General features: G+C 38.4%; 1 protein-coding gene across 3 annotated transcripts in view; it reads left to right on the top strand.

The window, feature by feature from the left end:
• The window catches only part of PRKN (parkin RBR E3 ubiquitin protein ligase), a 722,481-nt gene that overhangs the window by 642,557 nt on the left and 54,325 nt on the right, over positions 1-25,599 (top strand). The gene's annotated exons all lie outside the window — the stretch shown is intronic.

Below are 25,599 nucleotides of genomic sequence, written 5' to 3'. Positions count from 1 at the left end.
ATAGAATTATGCTATAAATGGATCTTTTTGTGGTTGTAAAGAAACTTGTTGGGCCTAAGGGATACTTTTGTGGCCTTAATTGGCTTTTGGTATCAGAAGACTTTTTTATGTGAAATCATGAGGCTGTGATTGCCAACAAGCTCTGTGTACTTTGCTTGGTGGACCAATATTATTTAAAATAAGTAGAAGACATTGCAAAACTGGTGATTCCAATGGTCCATGAAGGTCAGAAATCACCTACCTATAAAATGTTCTTTCTCCCTAACTCCACCCTCTTCGTTAGTCACTATATCAAAGGAGAGGCAGGACTCAAGATGTTAATGGGCATGGAAAATACTTGCAACTGGATCTTTCCTCTTATATTGAGGAAATATCAGATAGGCTCCAATGATAGAAGATAGGTCCAAAGATAGGTGCCCAGTGCTCCCAGACCATGCTTCCTTCTGTATAAAGAATAAAGGCAACCAGAGGAAAAGAGATGTGATGATGAGGCAGAAATGAAATTGAAGATCTCATCTTCTAATGTGGACTGTAGGAGGACTAGGTCATTGCAAGTATATGAAACCAGTAGTTAAATGTCTATGGAGATTCTCAGGCATCCAGGTTATGATTATCCCAAAGGTGCTTTTTCAAGAGGCAACGGGACTTTCTGGTTTTTCTTTGAAGATGTTTCGCTGAAGCTTCAGAACTGAAGAAGCTTCTTGGATGAGAAGCGAAACGTCTTCAAAGATAAACCAGAAAGTCCATTTGCCTCTTGAAAAACCACCTTTGGGAAAGTAGTTAAAGGGAAAGATCTGTACTAGATATTGTGGAACTGTATCAAAATCAAAAGCGTAAGGCAATGTTTTCTAATTTGGCAACTTTGATATGTGGACTTCAACTCCAAGAATTCCCCAGCCAGCAAGTTGATTTGTTGACCATGAAAAAAAAAGTTGCAACTGCCCTCTTTTAGAATACAGTTAGTCCTCAATGTATGACCACAATTGGGCCAAAAATTTCTGTTGCTAAGCAAGACATGCGTTAAGTGAGTTTTGCCCCATTTTATGACCTTTCTTGCCACAGTTGTTAAGTGAATCCCTGCCATAGATAACTTAGTATTACGGTTGTTAAGTGAATCTGGCTTCCCCAGTGACTTTGCTTGTCAGAAGGTCTCAAAAGGTGATCATGCGACTGCAACCGACATAAATATGAATCAGTTGCCAAGCTTTTGAATTTTGATCGCATGGCAGTGGGAATGCTGCAGTGGTCATAAGTGTGAAAAACAGTCATAAGTCACTTTTTTCAGTGACATTGTAACTTTGAACAGTCACTAAATGAATTCTTGCTAGTCAAAGACTACCTGAATGCTTTTTTTTCAATTTTCTAATTAACCTATTACCCTGGTACTACCAGATGGTATCGCATCAGAGTACTAACTATGACAAACATAGCTCTTATCTTGTTGAGTGATCAGGGGCTACCATTTTCTCAGGCAGACAAAGATTGAATGTATATTAAATGCTGGATTTATTATATCCCAAATCTAAATCGACATAACAAATAACACATTATTTTCATTTTGGTTTACAAAGTAAACTGGATTTGGATCTCAGAAGTCCATGGTGTTTTATTCTGTATGTACACTCTTTTCTTTTCTTTTCTTGAGATCAAGGGAACAGTTTCAGGCAGACCTCAATTTTAACACTAGCTCTGTAATTATATACTCTTGGTGAGAAGAGACTCTTACCAACAGTACATTTTATGTACATTTTCCCCTAGAAAGTTGCTGATGGAGGTAAATGAAGGATGGATGCGACTTTCCTCTTGTCACTATGCTTTTCTGCCTAAGCAAACAAGAAACACAGGCAGTGCAGATTTAGGATTTTATATGTGCCAGAAATAAAAAGTAAATAAGTGGAGAAATCTCTTTCCAGGAAATGAAGCCAAAGAATTTGAGGCTTATTGTTATTGGAATTCAGTACCGGTAGAAGGACTAGATTTCCTGGGTATAGTAATTAGGAGCTAAATGTACGAATCAGCCTAAAGAATTGTATTTCTTTCTTGAATTTCTCAGCTGATGCCCCCTGGATCTTCCCACGTGCGTTCACATAAAATTTTTAATGGGATGTAAATAGCTGTCTTCTTCCTTGGCACTGAAGTAACCTACAGAACATGTATTGCTATGTGTGCAGTCCTTGACTACTTAAATGCCAACAGGTGCAAATGCAGTCTGGAAGGCTGGCAACGTTAATTTTTCATCCTTGTCACTAAGGGCCAGATTTTCAACTGAGAAGCCAACGTTTGCAGTGTTATATATGCTGCCTGTCTAAAGCTATGGTCACTTGGCTAGTTTTGCTAAGCAGGAGATGCCAAGCAATTTAGCACAGCACATGAGTTCACATGGCAGTCTTCCCACTCAAATTCCATATGCAGAGGCAGACAGAGATCATCTATGGCCATTGAGCATAGCTACAGAAAATTGGATTCCCAGCCAAGGGAGATATCCAAACAGCTTCTCACCCCTCTGTATTGCATCTTTGCTTAAGATGCTTCTGTGATCATGAATCTAAACTTGACAATGACTTGAATGTCAATATAAGACATCGTTGCCACAGTCCTTTGCAAGAGCGTTTTATTTCAATGTGATAGACTTCTGTATTTGTAAGAAAGCAACTAGGGATTCTGTTCCCCATTGCCTTGAAGCTTTCGAAAGGAAATTAATGGCATCCTGTAGCATAAATGGCATGCCATATACTGGCTTTGAAGATCCTTGCTGCTATTTCATATCAGAGATAATGAGTAAGGACTATGGATCTGGAAGCCAGACATCTGGTACTAAAGCTTCCAATAATTTATGCATTGTCGTTAAAACTTTTTCTGATATCTGTAAATATCTGTGGGTTTTTGCACAAGTTCAGAATCAATTTCAAAGCTCAGTATTTTTACAACAGCCCTGAGATTCAAGAATTGGGTTTTCTTTTCTTTTTTTCTGGGTCCACACTAGTTTATCAGGAGCAGGAGTGGAGCTGATATTTTCTTTTCTAACATTACAGTCTGCAGAACTAGTGGGTGGTTTATTTCTTCACCAGTGGGAGTCCTGCTAGATCTTGTCCTCTGGCTCTAAACCTCAGCTTCTTTGCTACATATAGATAGAATAAGGGTGTCAAACTGGAGACCCATGTGTCACACATCACACGCAGGCCACGCCCACCCCGTGAAGGGGGAAAACATCATGATACATCATGTGACAGCAACATGATGCTGCGAGTTTGACACTCGTGAGATGGAACACAGGCATTATGCAACAATCATGATTAGAGGCAATGAAAGTGATGATGATGTTATCCATTCAGTCGTGTCTAATTCTAAGGGCCACCTCTCTCCACATCTTCCGATCTTGCACTACTTCTTTGGGTTCTATGCTTTGGCTGGTGTCAGCTTTGATGATGTCCAGCCATCATGTTCTTTGGCGACCTGGTTTCCTTTTACCGCTAATTCTTCCAAACATAATTGCTTTCCACAGAGAATTCCTCCACATGACATGACAGAGGCATCAGGAAAGATGCTTGGATGCAAAATGTTGACGTTATCCTTTCACCCACATAAGATTTTAAAACACAGGAAAAAATTGTTTCACTACATTTTGCTCATGGAAATATTTGTAGAAAAAGAGAGTTCCATTCCTGGAAATATCTTTCATCCTATCCTTCCAAGAGACATCTTTCATTCTGTTGTGTCTGCCCCTACCATATTCTTCTTTTACAATATTTTGTAAATTAATGTTTCATTAATTTTAAGGTGAATCGTCCCCTCCAACTATTTGATCCAAATAGGAATCTAGGTGGCAACATAACCAACAAGTTTGCCTAGTGGATATTGTTCTTGAAAAAAGAAAAGATTGACTTTCTGTGCTAAAGAAACACATACAAATATTTTGTTCCCAGGTAATGCATCATGTCTCCCAATATGTAGCAGAAGGGGCAATGAGCCTTCCATCCATTTTAGAATCAGAAATAGATACTGGCTGTTACCTTAGCAACATATATCTTCCTTTTGTACACTATGGGGCAATCCTTTTGTTCTGAACTGCACATTCCATCCAAACTATTGCCAAGTGGAGACTCCTTTGCTACTATATTTGTGTGAAATTTCTTTCAGGTTTCATTCAAATTTGTCAGTTTCATTTAAAATGCTGTTGATGTAACCCTCAATAATTATTGATCAGTGACCGAAAAACTATTAAAAACTAAGGCATTTATTAGTAAAAACCAATTTCCCAATCACATTCATAATCTTCAACTGAAAAGAATCAAACTCAGAGGTTAAGTACTGATGGGAGCATGATTGAGTTCTGAGCTGGCAAGATAGGTTTTCAACCCAGATAGATGTTGCAGATGTTTCATTTTCCCTTGTTCTTTTATAAGGTCTTTATTAACCTCTGCTTTCTTCTTCAATCAGCACAAACATTTGCATTTTAGGAACTCAAAGATTTCCTCATTTCTGACTGATGTCCTTGCTTGTCCACACCTGGTCCACATACCATGGTGCTATCTTTCTAAAAATCCACCCAATGTAGAAAAATGCTACATGTTCAGGAAATTGGTGTTTGCCTCCATTGGCCTTATATTACCTCTCTGTTTTGTTTTATTTTATTTTTAACATGCTGTGCTACTTAGAATTATCTTTCCTGGGGCCTTCAGCTTCTTTATCAAATATTTTCAGCACCCAGGTCTCTTCAAATGATATGTCCTTCCTTGATATACAAATAATCTATTCAGGTATGACTTCTACATCAGAGTTTGGAATAGGAGAAAATGTATACAGCAAGAACATCTTAGAATTGTTACCCAGATAACAGTTGGATTTTGTTCTTTTTATAGAATTAATCAGGAAGAAGAAGTTGCTATCCCCAAGGCCTTTAACGAAAGCAAGATATATTACCATCGTAATACAAATACAGATGTTTAATGCTAACTGCTCTATATTTGACCTGGGAATTGTCTTAATTTAGAATTTTATGGACGACAAAATGAAAAACATTCTATTGTTTACTGAATATAAGATGAGATGCAGTTTGACTGCAGCTCTGAATTGTGAGACAGAAGTTTCCAAATAATACAATACATTAAATTATCGACAGTTCAAAACATTAGATTCTGCAGATGGGTGGATGACTCCATTGATAAATTTTAAGATTACTGTTCCTTTTTTTTATTTTAATGAGAGAGAAAAAGAATAGATTTGTTGGGCCTAGAATGTATCTGCCCAATAATAGAAAACATTGGTATATGTTAAATCCAAGGCAGACACCTTTCTTGAGTTCCTATTGACTTCGCAGATTGAAAAGGGTGCAACAATACTGAAAACAGTTCAGCATACGCTCTGACAAGTGCAGATGCAGACATCCATCTGTCCCATGTGAAAGTTTATTGGTTTGTGGTGATTGCATTGATCTCTTCTGTGATGTGAACCCCCATCATTCAAATGGAAAAGTTGCATAATCCAAAATTGCCTTAATTTCATTAAAACAGCAACGTTCTTCATTGCCCTCTGCTTGGAAATAGCAACTAAAATGTAGATAAGAATCCAACACCTCCAAAAGCAAGAAAAGCAAATCTAACACACAACTATTTCATGTGTGATCCCATATCTGGAGACAATTAAACGAATGAATAAAAATGCCAGCAGCAAATTCAAATTTAGCTTTTAGGTGTCCTTCAATGATATTTTGAACAACTTAACAGTCTTCCAAAGACACTTTAGTTTTTTTTTAAAAAAACAGCAACAACAAAGTATGGCTTTCACCCTGCTCTTGTAAATTATGGCTACTGCCTAAAATTCACAAAAATCTCCTGAATTTAATAATTCTGTACCAGGATAAGTGTCGGATACATTTAAATGAATGGAGATGGAGATGGGGGCAGTGGGAGGAATCTTTTGCTGTGTTCAAATTAAAACAAAATATTCATGAACAGATAACAAGACATGAAACATACAATCTATTTTGGGTTATGTTCTTTGGCACCTAAAAACATTCAAAACTTATCTAGAAAAATCAGCATCTTAAGCTATTTTATTAGATAGATCTATATATTAAAGCACCTAATGTAAGTTATTTTTTAAGAGCAGGATTCCTTCCTTTTTGTCTATTTTGCTCCATCAAACTAGATAAATTATTAACTCTACTTTTAAGAAAGTCCAAACACATTTTTTCTTACATGGAGAGAGATATTGAATAGCATAGATATGGGCATCTATGAAAATATTGTAAATTAATTTCAAATGGGTGGGGAGGGGGAGGAAATGGACAGGAACCCTGAGCAGTGAATTGCAGATTCAGACAAACATTCAGTGATGCAACCCTTCCAGGAGAATTACTTTGATTCTCCTCCATCTTTTTCACATGTGAATATATTCAGCTGCTACCACTGTTAGGGAACAATGATTCTTGAATACTCTTCAATTGTTTTATAGGTTAAAACTAAAGTTTTGTGGTTTAGCCTGGCATGGGATTGAAAGTATATCAAAGTTCTCATTATAGAGACACCTGCTTATTCAATAGCCAGAACAATAGTTATCACCAAAGTCTCTGTGAGGGAGTTAGAGGAGCTTAAAAATGTTTCTTTAATACTTCACCTAACAGCGTGCACTGTAAACTGCAGGGCACACTTCCCACCCACAGCTTCTGCAACCTCCTCGTGAGTATTATTGATGGAAAATGTGCTCCTCTGTGTCTAAGCATTGGGGGAGAATCACCTTGGTTCCCATTTTATTGAGGAGGAACAAGATCAGGCTTTCATCCCACCAGCTTTCTTCCTGAGAAAGTAAAAACTGTCCTCCCCTGTACTTCTATAATGCATAAAAGAGGGACCAGGGATGTATAACTACCACCTGTATAACTCATGAATTTAGCCTAGTAATGAATTCAGCAGCAATTTATTCTCAAGGGTATGACACTAAATATTCCAAAGAACTGCCTGGTTTTCTACCCATTAAAATTGCAGCTATAAGACTTTTTATTTAAAAAAAAAACTTGCCAGAAATAGAACACTTTACCCCCAAATGAACACATTGGCTGTGTTCCCAAAACACATTTAATTTGATGCTCCAAGAACATACTTAAATAGAGGGAGAAGTTATGGTATTATCAGAACACTGAGGAGAGAGTTAATTAAATTGGCCAACTAATCTTAAATCTAGTCCAAAACAGACTCAGTTGTGCAGATTATGAGTGAGTTGTGGGAATGGTTAAATCTAATCAGCTAACTATTTTGCATATACGTAGTTCTCCAAGAACTAAGGAAAAGAAGCTTCTCTATGACAGAAGCTGCTAGAAAGCTATGGCAGCACAGAACACACTGCCCAAACAGCAATCAGCTGCAAAGGCCAAGCAACAGCTATGGCTGCTTCCCTGACCAATGAACAAGAAATGTATGCTGGAGTGGTTAACATGTTAGAGAAGAACTATGAAGGACCAAAGCAAATCTCAGTCAAGCCTACTGGATAATTCTGGATCAGTCGTTCTTTCTACTCAACCTACCTCACAGGTTGCTATTGAAAGGAAGAAATGGAGGAGACTATGCTATATACTGTATGTGCCCATTAGCTCATGGAGGAAAGGCAGAATGTAATCTCTCTCCCCCTTCTCTCCTTCTCCTCCTTCTCCTTCTCCCCCCCCCCCTCCCTTCTATATCTCTATCCATCCTTGCTGGTGCTTTTCTCAGGGAAGTCATTTGCAACAGAAAATAAATAAGATTCTAATAACTCTAAAACAAAACCCAGTTAGCAGGACTTTATCCTGCCAGAACCTCTACTAAATATATATGATAAATTGTGGCCGATAGGGTCACATGTGTTGTGGGGATTGAGTTACTGTGAAAGATCCCTGGACTTTCAGTTTCTTGTTCTTCCAGGCTGGTTGTCTATCTATCCCTTTGTCATGGTTCTTAGATTATTATTTTTATTTTGTAGACCAAAATGATTCACTGTTGTAAGAAAATATTATAAAGCAGGGGTGTCAAACTCAATTTCATTGAGGGTCGCATCTGGGTTGTGTTTGACCTCAGGGGAGCAGGGTGGGCATGGTCAGGGTGGACATAGCCAGCTCGACGTGGCTCGTGTTGGGGGCACCTGTGATGGCCAAAGCACTCTGCCAGCGAAAACAGGCTCCTGAGCTTTGTTTTTGGCTGCGATGGTGTCCTGCAACCCTCTGCCAGTGAAAACGGAGCTCAGGAGGGTCGCCCTTAGTCCTCACGTGCTGTGTTTTCGGCTGCAATGGCCTCCTGCAACCTTCTGCCAATGCGGGTGACCCTCCTGAGCTCTGTTTCCGTGGGCAGAGGCACTGCAGGCCTGTTTCCAGGGCAGCCCTGCGGACCTGATCTAAGCATGCCACCCCCTGGCCTTGAGTTTGACACCCCTATTATAGACCTTTGAGGACCATACCCACCGATTCATTCTCTATTACAGGTTTACTCATGTAAACTCATGGGAATGTTTCCTCTTTTCCTTTCCCTAAGTATTTTCGAGGAATGATCACAATACTGATGTGTTTTATTTGTTCAATTTGTGTCCATACAGATTTTCATAATATTGTACCTGTGATCAATGGAATTTTAGTTGTTGTTTTTTAAAAAAACTTTTCAAAGGATAAGATACATTATTCATTACTTTTACTTAGATATCAGATTATCTTTATTATTTAAATAGTTCCATATTATTCCTGATTTAAATATTAAATGTACTATAATTCAACTTTTTTTCAGCAGCTTAAACAAACACTTTTTGAGTACTATATAATCATACGTTTTCACTGTTGTGGTGTTTCTGTTAATTCTCATTAAGCAAATTTCTACTCTTCAAAACGTCTTTGTACATATATCATAATGATCTTTCATAAGATTATAACTTACAACAAGAGGCATAGAAAATGCTGTTCAGTTATGTTGCTAAAAAGCATTGAGGTACCGGTAAATAGATATCATTTCTCCTCATACTACTATTAGTAGTAATAAGAACAAGTTTTCTTGTAAGACATATAGTATATGACTTATTCTAATGGCTGCAGCCAAGGAGTATAGATAAAAATAGTTGAAACCCAAATTTAATCTCCCTCCCCATCCCTGCCCAATATACACTTGATTAAAACAATGTCCAATTGTAAAATATACTTGGGCAGCCTTGTTTTATTCTTCCTGAGAAGGAAAAGGCAACTTACTCCAATCTCCTGCCAAGAAAACCAAACAGATTCACAACTACAACAATGTCAGTATGATACTGAAAGATCAGTACCAGAAGGTACCCAATGGGCTACTGGGAAAAAGCAGAGGATAAGTATAGTACACATCTTTATGGTGTGACTGGATTAAAGCCAAAAGGATGTTTCCCTGCTGATATGTCCAGAGTCAGTTCAATACTGAAAAGATATATTATTCCTTTGATATGTAGAATGTCAGAACCATAAACCAAGCCACGTTTGATGTTGTAAGAGCAGAGATGTTAAAAATTAACACTGATTTTTAAAGGGACAGCAAATGGACTTAGAATGGATCAGAAAAATGCCACTACCACAGACAAAAAAAAAAAAAAAAATCATAGAAAGAATGAAGTAGTGACTTGCAGTACTTTGCCAAACACTAAACAAAATATTAATAATAATTTTAGGAGACTGAAAGGATAAAGCTGGAAGTTGAGGGTGAAGGTTCATTCTCTGAGTTTGTGGGTTGGTTTCCAAACATTTCCTTACCAGGCTAAGTAATATCTTCAGTGGAGTTTAGCGGGTGTCAGTGTTCTTCTGTTTATAAGGGTTTCAGGTGTGTGTCAAATAAAGTTCTTATGATGGGTTTTGAGATGTGTCCAGAGGTGGGTTTCAGCAGGTTCTGACCAGTTCTGGAGAATCGGTAGTGGAAATTTTAAGTAGTTCGGAGAACTACATAGTAAAAATTCTGACTGGCCCTGCCCCCATCTATTCTCTGCCTCTCAAGTCTCAGCTGATCGGGACGAAATGGGAATTTTGCAGTAACCTTCCCCTGGATTGGGGACAGAATGGAGATTTTACAGTATCCTTCCCCTGCCATGCCCACCATGCCATGTCATGCCCACCAAGCCACACCCATAGAACTGGTAGTAAAAAATTTTGAAACCCACCACTGGATGTGTCAGGTGTGAGTCAAAGCTGGAAGTAAAATAGCATCTGAATTGCAAATATAAGTGCATATTTAACACTATACATATTTATATATAATACATAAATACAGAACAAAGCAGGAGACAGATTAATAAACTTTTTCAAGAAGATTAAACAAATTCTTTTTCTAGTAACCTAAAACATTGGTGTCACTTTATACCAAGATCAAATTCCCTGTATACTTTGAAAGCAAAGATAAAGTCCTATTGAGTTAGCAAAAACAAGGCCTGCTTTAAATCACAACCTCATTTCAAAATTACAACTTAAATTAAATTACATAAACTCATCAATAATGTGATTTATCAGACAATAAATCTGATTTCAACAATATTATTATGTGGTGAACGTAAAGAATAGGATTAACCTGCTAGATTTGATAAATAGAACGTCTGATAAACTGATCTGAACTGAAATTTGTAACATCATTCAAGATGAAGTAAACAAAAATAACTCCTGGTGCAAACAAAATCATTGAAGAAAAACAACAGAGAGAAGAAAATCTGTCCAACTAAACACTGAATTCCAAAACAGAGCAAGAAGGTGGTATATCTAAACAATGCAAAGAAGAATAGTACTAAATGAAAAGGACAGGAGATTTATTTACGAAAATTACAGAAATCAGGGGAATTTTCTATGCAAAGAAAGGCCATATATCACACACACAAAAAACGAAGATCTATTATAGAAAGTAAGTACAAAGAAGAGATTGCACAAATATATGAAACAACTTTTTTAAAAAAATCTGAAATGATGACAAATACAAAGAGTTTATCAGTGAACTGGAGTTAGATATTCTAGAAAATGAGCTCAGAAAAACATTGCTAAAAATGCTGTAGGACTTGATTACCGGTAAGTATCAGCAGAACCATTGAAAATGTTGCTAGACAATGCAGTTAAAGTACTATTTGCTTTATAAGCAGGTTTGGAAAGCACAGCAATGGCCAACGGACTGAAAGAGATCAATTTATATTTATATTCCAATAGCAAAAATAGAGTAATGCTAAATAATGTTCAGACTGCCAAATGGTTGCACTGATTTCACACGCTAGTACGATTTTGCAAACCAGAGCTCAGGAATATATGGAACAATAACTACCATATATACAAGCTACATTCACTAGAGACAGGAGCGTTTGAGATCACAGTGCTAGCATCCCATAGATAATAAAAAAGGGAAGTGTTTCCCTTGATTGATAATATTAAAGCTTTTGACTGTACAGACCATAGCAATTAATAAAAGGTAAAGGTTCCCTCGCACATATGTGATAGTCGTTCCCAACTCTAGGGGGCGGTGCTCATCTCCAAAGCCGAAGAGCCAGCGCTCTTCTTTTCAAAGCCGAAGAGCCAGCGCTGTCTAAAGACGTCTCCGTGATCATATGGCCAGCATGACTAAACGCCAAAGGCACATGGAACGCTGTTACCTTCCACCAAAGGTGGTCCCTATTTTTCTACTTGCATTTTTTACATGCTTTTGAACTGCTAGGTTGGCAGAAGCTGGGACAAGTAACAGGAGCTCACCCTGTTACACGGCACTAGGGATTCAAATCACTGGACTGCCGACCTTTCTATTGACAAGCTCGGTGTCTTAGCCATTGAGCCACCGCGTCCCTCTATAGTAATTAATAGCTAGCCCTTAAAATGTTATTGAACATTTTGTATGATGGCCAAGAAACAATACTAAGAATGGTTCTCTGGAGAAAATGAAGACTTGGAATAGGGAATAGAATGCACCAAGTTTGTATAGTGTACCTTATTTATTTAATTTAGATGAAGAATATATCATGAGAAATAATTAGACTAGAAGAAATAGAAACTGAAAGTGAAATTGCCAGGAGAAGCATCAAATTTACATCTTACACTGATCACTGGAAGTTGGAAGAGGTAAAGAATTATTCATTGATGGAAGGAAAGTGCAAAAGCCAATCTAATCAAGCCAATCAGTATTAAAAACAAATAAATAAGATTATGCCAACAGACAATACTAACTCAGTGTAAGTATATGGAGAACAAACTAAGTAGTAACCAACTTTAACTTCAGAGATGGTGACTATAACCATGGAATGAAGCTGTCTGGTACTTGGAAAAATAACTATGATCAATCTGAGCAAAATATCGAAGTACAGAGAATCACATTGACAACAAAGGAACATATAGTCGTGGTATGGTTTTCCCAGGTGTAACTTATAACTGTGAGCATTGGAAAGGCTGAAAAAAGAATTTATGTATTTGAATTGTGATGCTGGAGAAGATTGTTGAGAATACTTAGGACCTCAAGAAGAACCAATCATTGAGTACTAGACTGTTCCCTGGAGGCATTAAGAATGAAGCTAAAGCTTAGATAAGCGAAGGCAATAGTTGTTGCAGAAAACCTTGAACTTTGGAAAAATCAAAGATGGTTGAAAACAAAACCATCAGAAGACTACATCAGTAGTTAGATGCTACTATTGGTAACACACACACACACACATACATGATTATACAAGAATTCTAGCAGTTATTGACAAAGTTGCTGCAATGATGTCCCTTGGGTCACAAAGAGGTGAAAGCAAGTGAACAATTAAAAAAAGCTTCTCAAAGTATGAGCAGATGGTTTGGGAATTCTGGGGCAATTCAGAGTGAACATCCATCTGCTACAATATTTTGTTTCATCAAATAGCTAGATAGGTATCTCTTACATAGTATGCTGTTTGTTTTAGATACCATTCTGAAAATATCATTCCAAAATAAGAAACATTTTATTACTCTGATACCACGCATATACTATAGTTCACTTATTAATTCAGGTAGCCCTCATTTAGCAAGTGACTCAGAGAGTGACCGTTTGCAAATACAGTAGTAGTAAATGGTAATAAATAATTTATTTTTTGACCATGCATCCATTTTAAGGTCTGGTCAGTTTCAGGCTGGGAGCCTATGAAAGGGTTCTTATTAACAATTAAGGCAGCAGAGTTTACTCTTTAACTTGCAATTAATACTTCGAAGGAATGTACTGCACTGCAGGTCAACAAGAGATATTTTTCTGGTAGTAGAAAATAGTAGACTGAAGATGGTTCTGTGAAAGTCAGAGTTGACAATTGCCATCAAGAAAAGAAGCCAGTCAGTAGATCAGCTCCTTCAATCTTCTCTGGAGAAATAGAGGATGTGAGGTTGCACACTTTGCCTTCCCTATGATTGTTTCTCTTTAGGCGACTGCAAGACAGTGGTTTTCAGAGGGTGGGAGAATCAGGAGGTGAGGGACTTTGCCATTCTTGCTGCAGCCAGATAAGAGGCAGCTGAGCCCACAGAAGGAATGTGGGCTTGACAAACATCTCAGAAGGGACCCTCCCTAGCAGTGGTGGGATTCAACTTTTTTTACTACTGGTTCTGTGGGCGTGGCATGGCTTGGTGGGCGTGGCTTGGTGGCATGGCAGGGGAAGGATACTGCAAAATCTCCATTTCCTCCCAATCAGCTGGGACTCGGAGGCAGAGAATAGATGGGGCGGGGCCAGTCAGAGGTGGTATTTACTGGTTCTCCGAACTACTCAAAATTTCCGCTACCAGTTCTCCAGAACTGGTCAGAACCTGCTGAATACCACCTCTGCTCCCTAGTTTCTTAGGCTGTAAAGCGTGGGGAGGGTGGGGGGGAGATGTACATTCAGACTTGAAAGATTTTGTTAATGTAAGCTTACAGTAAGCTAGTTTTTCTGGTGTGCTTCTTTTCTATATACCTAACAAGGTTCATTATATCAACAATTGCCATTTTATAAGTGGATGGAAGGCTAATACCAGAGCTGAAAAGGGCAATAAACATAAACAGTTTTAACCTGGATTATCTTGGTCGTGCACCTACAAATGAATGTTGCCAGCCTAGAAAATAATGTGCTGCATAATATATATATAAAACTATTAGCAAGATTCAGAAAATGAGCTGATATACCAAGATGATAAAAATTCTTACAAATGATGTGCTGCTACAACTAGAAAATTGCCCATTATTTATGGGCTGTAAGTGCTCCTTTGTCAACTCTTATCAAGCAAAAAGTCTCATAATGAAAAGAAAACTGTACTTATATATCTCATAATGAAGAGAAAACTGTTGGATTGCACCATTTTTTTATCTGTAATGGGTTATTGTACAAAAATATGTTTTTCTCCGTAAAAGCTGGTCTTATCTGATAAGATCTTTTTTAGGTTCAAAGGAAAAACTTAAATTTACAGCCATACAATGTGGTACAGAGTGTACATTGTACTGGCAGCAGCATTATATATTTTTTGTCAATATGGAATTAGTATAAAATTGTATTGGGGAAATACTGGAAGTAGCCACTAAGGTTAATCTAAAATAATAGAATTAGTATAGTATAGTATAGTATAGTATAGTATAGTATAGTATAGTATAGTATAGTATAGTACAGTACAGTACAGTACAGTACAGTACAGTACAGTACAGTACAGTACAATACAATTCTTCTCTTCCTTTTTCTCCTTTTGATTTCATTTTTTGTGCACATTTCCTTGGACCTACTAGGAGAAGTTGTGAGTGAATCTGTTTAAATTTACAAAGTTTATTTCTTGCAAGACTATAAAGAACAAGTAATCTGTATGCTGGTTTCTTTTTCTATCATTGGTACAAATGGGTCAATTTTATTTTGTAAGTGGATATAAAAAGGAGCTGGGGTTTGATCTCATCCAGATCCCTTCTGATGTGTATTGCAATTGGGAAGATGCTTGCATTCTTTCAATTTGATGCTTAGTATATGGGCTAAATCCAAGGTCAAACAGACAGATTTTTCCTACAACAAGAATTTCCACAGTAGATTGGGGGTTTGTGGTAGTTGGTTAGTAGTGCTGTCAGTACTGCTGAACAGAAAAGCTAAATGCAGTCTATCATGTTTTATATAAAATATATAAATCTATCCATTTCATAGGAATTGTCCCTGTAAAAATTGGATTTACCATAACTCTCAAAATATAGATACCTATAGCTAGCTAATTTGAAATATACTCTTGACACAGATACTTCTTGGTATAACTGAAGATAGTATAATACTTTTGTGATGTTTATTAATTTTTACAACTCCATGTATACTACCTTGTCTGCTGTAAATAGCCTGTCTAATATTTTATTGTATAAGCAGGATTTCATATTTTTTATGGTGGGGTACAATTTTGTTGGTTGGTACTCTTCATGTTGTTAAATAAAATTGTTGAGTGATTGATTAGCTTCTAGTAAATTTGAGTATATCAAACATCCCAATATCCAGTAGTTTAGGACAATGAAAATAAAATCCCATACAATATATAATTGGGCCCACATATTTTGAAAACATTGCTTTCCATATCCAGGCCAGTTGAGAAAAGATCTAGCCACTGGATTTAAGAATTAGATATATTATCCCAAATTGCTGGAACATCAGGGTTTATGTGAGATTAATCTAGGGATCAGAAATTTTAGTCTTTAATTATTTGTCACAGCTTCTTAGGTGTTTGAGATGCTGAAAGTCTTTGATTTAGAGAGATTTAAATTCTGTACCCATATTTTGTTTTTTGTTTTTTATTATATATTTGATAGGAAGAGAAATCATGGTGTATCACAATTTCTTTATCATCCAGCTCTGTGTTATTCCAGACAGTTTTAAAAAAATACAAGAGGCCTATAATCATTCAACTGCAGCATACAGATATCCCCAAATGAGAAATAAAATGGCATTGTACTGAAGTGTACAATGGGGGAAACTGGTACATTTGAAAGGATATATCAAAATTGAGGATAAGGTTCCATAAATTCATATTATTATGCAAAATATGATACTGGTAGTCCTCAGGTTATGATGGCAATTGGGACTTGAAATTTCAGTTTCTAAGCAATGTGATTGTAGAGTGTAATGTCACGTGAATCCATTGCTAAGCGATAGAAATCCCAGCAGATCTGATTGCTGTAATAACCCCAAGTCTGCACAGTCTTTAAGCAGGAAAAGATTAGAATCCCAGGCAAGCAGGTTGAGTGGGGAGGCAAGCAACCCAAAAAGTGGTTGTAGGGAAAGTGACTTCTGATTTCCCGGCAGCTTCCTCACTGACTTTGTGGGAAGCCAGCAGGGAACATCAGAAATTGCAATCATGTGATCACGGCTTACTCTGATGTCAAAATCACAAGGGCATCACCTGAACACCCAGATCACAATCACATGATTGTAGGCACACTGTGTGAGTAAGAGCTCCAAGAACTCCCCTCATAATCCCCCTCATTCAGGGATGAAATTCAACAGGTTCTGGAGAACCGGTAGTGGAAATTTTGAGTAGTTCGGAGAACTGGCAAATACCACCTCTGGCTGGTCCTAGAGTGGGGTGGGAATGGAGATTTTGCAAAAGCCTTTCCCTGGAGTGGGGTAGGAATGGAGATTTTGCAGTATCCTTCCCCTGCCATGCCCACCAAACCAAACCACACCCACCAAGCCACGACCACAGAACCAGTAGTAAAAAAAATTGAATTTCACCACTGCCCTCATTCAATGCTGTTGTACCTTTGAACAGTTATTGAACAAATGGTCATAACCCAAGGACTACCTCTGACAGAATGACATATGAAAAAATTCAGATGTGAACCATTTTACAGCAGCCTAGTGGAATTATGTACTACAATCAGTGGAGACAGCAGCTGAATTCAATAATTTGCATATGGCATACAGCAATAGCTCAAACATTCTATAGTAATAAGATTATCCACTATAATTATCAGTAAGATTTATAGTTACATTAACCACAAAATACACTGTGTAACCAGCTTCATTCTTATCAAGATTCTTCAGGCATGAGTAGCCGGATGTTGTTCTATGAAGTTCCAACTATCTACTGGGAACTGAATTCACAGATCTTTGTATTTTAGGTAACCATATACAACATGTTAGTTTTAGGAACAATCCATGTCCTGAAACTCAGCAGTTGCAGGGTCAGATATATAGAATTTCAATCCAAATCCATCTCAGTGAAGACCTCACCTGGAAAAACAACACGATCCAGGTGGTCAGGAAGGCCCAACAGAGACTCCATTTCCTTAGGATCTTGCGTAAAAACAGGGTGGAACAACAACTGATGACCTCCTTTTACCGGTCCACAATAGAAAGCATCCTCACTTATTGCATCATGGTATGGCATGCCGGTCTGACAGCCACGGATAGAAAAACATTACAGGAGGTGGTGAGCATAGCACAAAATATCATGGGCTGTCCCCTGATACCACTAGATGAGATCGCTAGGGCTCGTTGCCTTAGAAGAGTGAGGAAAATTCTCAGGGACGACTCTCACCCTGGTCACCCCTTCTTTACCCTCCTACCATCGGGAAGGAGATATAGAAGTATAGCCAGCCACACAAACAGGCTAAGAACAGTTTTTATCCGTGGGCTGTCAGACTCCTGAATGAGAAATAACATCATAACTATGTAGTATGATGGATTGCAGGGCCAGTGCAATGTGTAACATGTTCACACTGGTGCAATAGGACCGGGTGTTTTGTTAATATGATTTATTGGGTTAGGGATTTTCTGTCTTCACTGTGAGTTGTATTGTGTTGGGGGGTTGCACTGAGGGAGCTCAACCAATCTCATTGTACATATGTTGTGCACTGACAATAAAGATTTGAATTGAATCGAATCGAATCGAATGAGGTATACAGTCTACCTTCTCTTAAGCAATTGGAACAGAGATGTTATATTGTGTCATGCTTGATGTACAGAGGGCATCACATAATATGAACAACTGTCTCCCTCTGCTCTGAGAGTTTAAGGGAAGATGGACATTCTGACAGAGCTTCGATAAGATTTACAACTCATCTCTTGTCATTGTCTCAATGGTCAAAGAAGGTATGCATATTCCATGATATTATAGTTGTTCCCAGAATAGTGATATATTTCCTAGTCAGATTGGGACACCTTTTGATTGGTATGTATAGCCTTCAAGTTGAAATGCAGGTACATGCAAACAGTCTGATTGATGTTTGACTCTCACGTGCTCTTACAAAGCAGCAGGACTTTGATTCTGCTGGCACAACCGTTATCTTGCCCTGATGCTGGTAATTTATAGTTCTTTGGTATTGCCCACAAGTCCTGGCACTTTCCCATATAATATAAAATACAGAAACAACAGGACAATAGCAAACAAAAAGAGCCTACAGTACAGTGGACTAAAGCACTGTTATTAACATCTGCTGCTTGCAATTACTGCAAGTTCAAATCTCACCAGGCTCAAGGTTGACTCAGCCTTCCATCCTTTCTAAGGTAGGTGAAATGAGGACCCAGATTGTGGGGGCAATAAGATGACTTTGTATAAATATACAAAAGTATGAAGGCTATTGCTTAACGCATTGTAAGCCGCCCTGAGTCTCCGGAGAAGGGCGGCATATAAATTAAAAAAGAAAAAAAAAGCAAACAAAAAATAGCAAACAAAATTAGTTGCTTGCACAATCTACCATCCTATTAACAGTAGAATGCTCATACAAACATGACAGCTTTCACCACTATCCAAAGTTTAGAAAGGAGGAGGCTAGAGACCTGTCAGGGGAGAAGGGTGCCTTTAGGCCTATGTCTCCCTGAATTCTTGTAAGGATGATTAAACAGACTACTCAGTTATATTGAACTATATCTCAAAACTGTATTTAAAATGTGCATAAATGTGAGACACAAGAGTTTGTCTGAGCAATTGCAATCCGACTATACTCGGATAGTCTATACAAAGACTAACTATACTAAGACTTTGAGCAACGGAGGTGGAAAGGAGGGGTTGGGATGAGAGAGAGGGAGAATAGAGAAGGGAAAAAATTGCGATGCTTCAGATAAATAGCTGCATAATAATACATTTTACTTCTGCTCCAGCTGCAAGCAAAATTGCTTGTAACTTTCTATACCATCAGAGGATACCATTAGTGTATCTTAGTATGTTTAGTTCCATCTTTTTAATGGTAGGGTTTTAACATTAGAGTAGTGTTAGAAAGGAACTCAACTGACCTGTATGCAACATTCTGTCTGTCTGTCCCTCTGTCTCACATATCTTTCTTTTGGATCTTTTAAAGATGTGGTAAAATGGTAATGGATAGCTTGTGATCAGTCACAAGGCACGAGTGTTGAAAGAAGTAAAAATGCTGGTGTAAAAGTTTGCTTCTGTCCACGTAATTGCATGGAAGTGAGAATGGGCTGTGATAGGAGAAGCATAAAAATAAATTGAATTTAGTAGGAACAATCTGTTCCCCTTTGGGTCATCCTTTCAGATACATTTCCATACTTACACAGAGAATGCAAGTCCAAACCTGCCATCGTGCGCTCGATGTCAGCCACAGTCATGCGATACCCTTTGACTTTCTCTTTGCAAATTTCCCAGCTTCCCCATCAGAATGGGACAACTCGCTGCAGCCAACTCGCCATGGCCAAATTATCACGGGACATCTCAACATAACCAACTCGCCATGGGACAACTCGCTGGGTTGGGACAGCGACCCAATGGCCAATTCATGGGACAATTCGACAATTCAATTTAATTATTTAAAATAATTTTTAAAATATTTTTATTTTTTCTCATTCACATTTCATTTTGTCTCTCCTTTGGCATCCTTTCTTCAATGATTGTAGTCCACTATTTCATCGATATTAGGATAAGTCTTGTCCTGTGGCAAGTTGTCCTGCGGTAAGTTGGCCAGGGCAAGTTGCCTCATGGCAAAAGGGCGACGGTGAGTTAGCCACAGCAAGTTGACTATGGGGAGCTAGCTGTAACCAGTTGTCATAGACCCAAACTTTTTCAGCCAAGGGACCTCAAATGGGCTAACTTACAAAATGCCAGGACCAGTGGTGGGTTGCCCCTGGTTTGGACCGGTTTGCAAGAACTGGTAGAAAAACCAGCAGGAGGCTCCACCCACCGACCCAGATGTCATCAGAAAGTTTCTGCGCATGCGTGCGGCCCGTTGCAAACCGGTATTAAAGGTAAGTAGAACCAACCCCTGGCCAGGACCCATTACTCCCATGGGAATGAACTTTTGGAAAGTTCTTGTTGCTTCAGCACTGCTACCCCACCATAGTTACATGACTCTTTTTTACAATATTCTCTAATATCTTCCCACAAGTCAATGAGGAAGGGGAGAACACTGTGAAAGAGAATCATGTAACATGGCAGAGCTGAAGCAGCAAGAACTTTCCAAAAATTTCATTCCCATGGGAGCAATGGGTCCTGCCATTTTGTAAGTCAGCCCATTACGCACGGTCACTCAAGCACTCGTCACTTCTCATCTGGATATTGTAACACTCTCTACATGAGGCTCCCCTTGGGGTGCACCCGGAGGCTCCAACTGGTGCAGAATGCAGCCACGCGGGGGATTATGGGAGCGACAGGGCGCTCCCATGTGACTCCTCTCCTGCGCGAGCTGCATTGGCTTCCAGTGGACTTCCGGGTGCGCTTCAAGGTGTTGGTGATCACCTTTAAAGCGCTCCATGGCTTAGGGCCGGGGTACTTACAGGACCGCCTTCTGCCACCAATTGCCTCCCACCGGCCAGTTTGCTCCCACAGAGAGGGCCTCTTCAGGGTGCCGTCGGCCAGACAATGTCGTCTGGCGACCCCCAGGGGGAGAGCCTTCTCTGTGGTGGCACCTATCCTCTGGAACAATCTACCCCCAGAGATATGAGTGATCCCAGACCTCCGGACTTTTCGTCGGGCCCTTAAAACCTACTTTTTTCAGTTAGCCGGGCTGTCCTGATTTTATGGTTGGTTTTAAAATTTGATATTGATTTTAATTGAAATGTTTTAAATTATGGGGCAAATTTTATTTAATTATTTTAAATCTATTTTAATTTTTGTGTACGAATGTTTTATATTTGGCTGTTCACCGCCCTGAGTCCGGAAGGAGAAGGGTGGTATAGAAATCTGAAATAAATAAATAAATAAATAAATAAATAAATAAATAAATAAATAAATAAATAAATAAATAAATAAATAAATAAATAAATAAATTTTTAGCTTCAATCATTTTCATTTTACAATCATTCTTTCTGACTTCCTCTGATAACAGGATCATTTGAAAAGCAGGGTCCTAAGTAAAATAAAAAAAATATTTATTGCTTCCTATTAAATTAATTTGTCAGAGGTTTTTTTTCAGAATCCCTTTTCTGTAATTTATTGGTTTAGAACCAAGTGATTTTTCTTATACATTTCTTATATTTGACTAACTAATATTGTCATTCAAATTAAATGGAGCAGGTAGTATTTCTGCTATTACAGAACCGTGTATTTGAACTATAATTACTTTTGTACAAAACATTTCTAAAACATTGTCATTTAGTTAGTAATAAAGGCATTCAGAGAAATGCTTCCATAGACACTTTTCGTAATATTCTGATGGCATAGTTGGGTCTTCTCCCAAAGTCAGATGTCAAATACCAATACTGGTCATCTTCATTTTTTATTCATGGGGAAGGCAAACAAGGATAAAAGGGAAATGTATTGTCCTGCCAGCCAGTTCTCCTGTACCCCATCTTATCCTGCTTCTTCCACTAGCTTTGATTTCTGCAGCTGGAAACCCTGTTGTAATAATGAAAGTGCCCAATACAGTTCAGAATACTGGACTTCTACTTTAGGTAACCTTCGACTCACAACCTCAGTTAAACCTTAAATTTCCCTTGCTAATCAAGACCGTTGTTAAGGGAGGTTTGCTCCAGTGGTGAAATCAATTTTTTTTACTACCGGTTCTGTGGGCATGGCTTGGTGGGCGTGGTGTGGCTTGGTGGGTGTGGCAGGGGAAGGATACTGCAAAATCTCCATTCCCTCCCCACTCCTGGGAGAAGGATATTGCAAAATCTCCATTCCCACCCCACTCTGGGGCCAGCCAGAGGTGATATTTGCCGGTTCTCCGAACTACTCAGAATTTCCACTACCAGTTCTCCAGAACCTGTCAGAACCTGCTGGATTTCACCCCTGATATGGAGGTTCTCAGTCATCCATGGTTGTCCCCAAAGAGTCCTTGTTTAAAAAAATCCATCTCAGCGAAGACCTCACCTGGAAAAACAACACGATCCAGGTGGTCAGGAAGGCCCAACAGAGACTCCATTTCCTTAGGGTCTTGCGTAAAAACAGGGTGGAACAACAACTGATGACCTCCTTTTACCGGTCCACAATAGAAAGCATCCTCATTTATTGCATCATGGTATGGTGACCAGGGTGAGAGTCGTCCCTGAGAATTTTCCTCACTCTTCTAAGGCAACGAGCCCTAGCGATCTCATCTAGTGGTATCAGGGGATAGCCCACAATATTTTGTGCTATGCTCACCACTCTCTGTAATGTTTTTCTATCTGTGGCTGTCAGACTGGCATGCGGTTGCTGTTTCACCTATATCTTACATAATGCACTGATCACACTGTTAATTAAACCATATGGATGGATTGGCTTCAGGTGACTCATCACCGTACTGAAAGGTTTATAGCAGTGGTTCCTAAATTTTTTCAGTCCACCGCCCTCTTGGTACTACAAACTCATCCTCAGTGCCCCCCACCGAGGAGTGGGTTCTACTTACCTTTACTACTGGTTTGCAGTGGGGCCACGCACACAGGCTCACTTCACTCGCGCATGCACGCGCAGAAGCATTTTGGTGATGTCGGGGTCGGTGGGTGGGGCCTCCTGCCGGTTTTACTACCGGTTCTAGAGAACCGGTGAGAACCGGGGCAACCCACCACTGCCCCCACCCCTATAAATAGCATTGTTTGGAATAGTGGTTTGCACGACCCACTAAGGAAGACAATAACAGTAAAATACACAGAATACAGCCATTTTTTGGCCTCCTGAAACCTTGCCCCGCACGTCCCGTTTTTGTGAAAAATGGGCCCGTTTTTCACATAAACAGGGTGCGCAGAGCCTTTGGGAGGCCTGCAGGCTGCTCCAATATAAATATATCCCTGTAACAAAAATAGCTAACACTATTAGTTAACACTAAAGAAATCTCCTGAATCAACCAATCTAGAGCAATGATTCTCAGCTGGGGATTCCTTTTGAATTTGCTGACCACCAGCGAGTGGGAGAAAGCAATTTCACAGAGGAGGGGATGGAGAGGGCTGTGGGATGAATTCACGCCCATTCCCAGACCCCCTTGGGATCAACCTGCAGTCCTCCCCTGCCTCCTCAGGCGGTGGAGCTGGGGGGGGATGCTTTTCAAGAAGTCACAAGGAGGGCTGAGAGCTGGTTTCTGTCCCACAAGTAAGATTTGGTCCAGAAGCAACCCCAACATGAAGGTCTTTTATTTGCTCCTTGTACTCATCTTTGCATTTTTAACAGGTAATAAATTAAATTTTTGATAATGTCAAAATAGCTCATAACTCACCTTTCTAGACAGCTATTATCATGTCTAAAAGCAAGATACTCTTCTCCATCTTTTGTCTGGAGTACCATTTAATCCAGAGCCTTTTAATTCCAGAAGTCCAAGTTTAAAGAATGGACTTCTGGAATTAAAGCTCCATTTTTTAGCTAAAACTTAATTCACACCTGTTAGTTTTGCTTGAGCAGTGTGAACAATTGACAGTGTGATCCTCCAAAGGTCTGAAAAATATATCATTGATTTTTCTTTGGCATTTAAACTAGATAACCAATGTGAAAAAATGCATCAAGGAAGGACTGGAAAGCCAATTCATACTGAACAGTATTGGGTTTTCTGTTGTTATTTGAATAAAATGAAAAGAAATCAAATAGTGGTACCTAGTGCGGAAAAAGAGACGAAATAGTGGGTCATTCTCAACACTTGAATTCTCTACACTTAAAATATCTACAAATTATTATGGTTAAGTGAGTTTTGCCCCATTTTACGATTTTTCTTGCCATAGTTCAAATCAGAGATTTGATAGTTCAAATCAAAGATTTCTGAGACCAATGTTGAATACTTAAATTTCAGTAGTCACCAATCCCAGTCTTAAAATGAGGTTAGAATCAGTGGGAGTCACTGATAACAATGAACTAACTAGCTACTGATAATGAGTCCAGTCCTGCCTTTCTTTTCCTTCTGTCCAAGTTTTGCAAATACTTTTTCCAGGTAAATGTTTTATTCCAAAGTATACAAACCATTATTGTTAGGGAAAAAATGGGTCTTCCAAGCAATTTTAAAAGACATTGTCAGAATGACTCTGCTCTCAGCCCTTCTTGTGGCTCCTTGAAAAGCATCCCCCCCCCACATATGTAAATGAAAAGAATAAGCTTAAAAATCCTAGCCTTTTAAAACTGAAAATATGGAGAATTGGGAGGATGAATATGAGACACTAAGGGAGATGTTTTAAAAAGTAAGGGAGACATTTAAGGTAAATAAAGAAGCAGAGAATTGGTTAGCTTGCAAAAAAAAAAAAAAAGAAAACATGAATGAGAAGCAAGAGAAACAAGGAGCTAATATTGAAAAGGAAATAATTGAAAAAAAAGATAAAGATGATTACACTGGGTTCAATAGAAAAAATGGAATAAGATGAAATATACTGCTAATAATTAAAAAGATGAGGGGAAATTTTGAGAAATATACTTGTTAAATGAAAGAAAGACCAGGGTTGCCTGGACTCCATAGTGGAAAATATAAAATTGAAAATGAATACAGCAATAGAGAGGGATGAAGGAAGGAGAAGAGAGATGGAAGAAGGAAGGAGAGAGAGGGAAGGAAGAAAAGGGAGGAAGGGAAGGGAAGGGAAATTAGAGTAGGAATGAGGGTAAGAGAGGGAGGAAGAGAGGAGAAGAAGGAGAAAGTAAGAGGAAGTCGGGAGGAGAAGAAGAGGGGGAGGTAGAGAAAGTAAGAAGGAAAGAAAAGAGAGAGGTGGTAGGTTTGAGGAGAAAGATTGCTGTACAATAAAAAAAGATGAAATGGAAGAAAGCCAACCCCAAACAAGTATAAAGATATTAAGATAAAGAATGAATTGTTGAACTTTAAAGAATAAAAGAGAACAAATATGAATAAATAGCAATAATTAGAAACACACATACAAACAAACATACAATGTATTTTCTTTGAACAGAGTATTTGGCCGGTTCACAAATTTAAACAGAGTTTAGTCATTTCAATTAAATTTACAATTTCTATATTTCCTTTTTGCCATATTTATTCATCTATTTTTTTAAAAAAACAATATTACCCTTCATCCTCATCTCTAATATTAATCAAATTCAATTTTCCCTTCTATTCTATATTATACCCCTTCCCATTGTCATCTATTTTTATATCCATCCTCACATTGGTTAATTATGTAATATTGCAGTTGTTTAATACAAATTCAACATTTTAATATAAATCAGTTATATAACTATCTTTTTTGTATATTAATCAATATGAACATAAATATTCCAATTATTTCCATGCAATCCAATTTCTTACAAATCAATTAATTATATTTACCAATAATAATAAAAAACCAAATAATTTCCCCCATATATTCCTCCAAATCACAACTTAACCATTTCTGCTTTCAACACAATAT

This window comes from Pantherophis guttatus, chromosome 1 (assembly GCF_059756535.1).
Source record: "Pantherophis guttatus breed Tessera chromosome 1, ASM5975653v1, whole genome shotgun sequence".
Taxonomy (NCBI): Eukaryota; Metazoa; Chordata; class Lepidosauria; order Squamata; family Colubridae; genus Pantherophis; species Pantherophis guttatus.
The sequence above is the reverse complement of the archived record's forward strand: the minus strand, read 5'-3'. Positions and strand labels throughout refer to the sequence as shown.